We start from the raw sequence: 1,910 nt of genomic DNA, 5'->3' as shown, positions 1-1,910 counted from the left end.
TATATATATATATATATATGTATATTTACACATGCATATATGGGCACAGGACGTCACCAAAAGTAAACATGAAATATGAAAACAAATGAGTTCAATATGCAAACAACAAGAGAAACAAATGGAAGACAGGACAAACAGCATAAAGAACGACCTTTCATTAGTTGTCGGCTGTTTATTTACTCCTCATTTCGAGCATTGAATGACAATATGAGTCTTCGAAGACAGTTGCTCCCATAAATACCAAAATAAAATTTGGGATTTATGGAGGGTGAAAGTTGGGAACAAAAGCAGGACAGTGGAGACATACAAGGAAACCAAATGAAAACAAACTTGAAGGGTTGTTAGACCAGAACGAGGGTAAAATAGTGAACGCTGGAGAAATATTTTCTTTGACAAGAGGAAAGATAGAATAGAGAGATTGGATATGCCCAGTCCTTAGGACAGTCCTGAAAGAAAAGAAAGATTATGTGAGGAAAATAAAGATGGATGATGGTCACATGTGAGCAATGAGAGAAAGAAAATGAGAAATGGAGAGAGAGAGAGTGACAAATAGAGAACAATGAAGGGGAGAGAAAGGGAATTAGAGAAAAGAATGAGAGAGAAAATGATAGGGGGAGAGAACTGTATAGAGTAGAGTCACATCAAAAATATTAAGATAAACTTACTTGGAAATGGATGTGTGGCATTCAATCATATAATAATATAAATTATATATATATATATATATACACAAACACAGACATTTATAGCTTCTAAATTTGTTTATGGGGAAAACGTTTTGAATATGCAAATAAAGCTCCTATTCTATTATACTGGCTACAGTTTAATAATGTTGACTGGTGAACCAGTTTTTTGAGGTTGCACCAACCTGTACTGATATAACGTAGGATAAATACAGTAATAACAAGAATAATCTTTGGGTTAAGATATCTATAAATTCCATCCAAGGATTATTGTTATTATTACTATATATATATATATATATACGGTTTACTCCTCAAGAATCACCATGTGTGTATGTATATATATATATATATATATATATATATATATATACATACACACACACATATATATACACACACACATACATATACACACACACACACACATACACACATATATATATATATGAATATGAAACAGAAGCAGCGCTAGCATAACAAACATTATCAACCACATATACTTAATGTATGCATGTTTGCATATAAGTGTGTGTGTGTGTGCACGTGTATGTGTGCATATGTGCATACGCATATGTGCAGGTGTCTGTTAGTGCCTATGCACAAATGTATTCTAACCAGTCGCCTAACTCTAGATATTTATTGTTATGTATATGTGTATATCCACATATATGTGAATAACGCCATCGACAAACAGTTTTCTTCGGTCACTGACCTCCCTTCCTTAAACTGACCAATATTACCTCCTCTTCCCCCTCCCACACTATTTTTCTTTCGTCCTTCAATCTCACTCTATCCTAAGTTCTCTTTATTTCTCCTTCCTGTCACTATTCTCTCTTTCACTACTTCCATATGTAGCCTGAGCAGCTACGGTTTTAATTCCCTACTATTTTCTGCCATAATCCATTGCGTCAACTATACATTTGTGGACTCAAAACAAACAGCACTTTTTCTTGCACCTTGACAAAAAATATTAAATATTCTTTTCCAACTGAAAAATAAATTTAAACAAAAACTTACTTTATAAAAAAAAAAAAAATTTTTTTTAGGAGAGTATTGTAGTTCGCTTGAAGCATTGTGTATTGTTTGTAAAGAATAAAAAGTTTAGGAAGGTATAACAATGCAATATAGAACAAAAAATGGACTGTATACCTGTTGTAACTTGGTAAACTGTAGTCCGATGATATTTCGGAATTAGAATTCCTTCTTCAGATCTTAAGTTGCTGG

This window comes from Octopus bimaculoides, chromosome 16, assembly GCF_001194135.2.
Source record: "Octopus bimaculoides isolate UCB-OBI-ISO-001 chromosome 16, ASM119413v2, whole genome shotgun sequence".
Classification (NCBI taxonomy): Eukaryota; Metazoa; Mollusca; class Cephalopoda; order Octopoda; family Octopodidae; genus Octopus; species Octopus bimaculoides.
Note: the sequence above shows the minus strand (reverse complement) of the source record.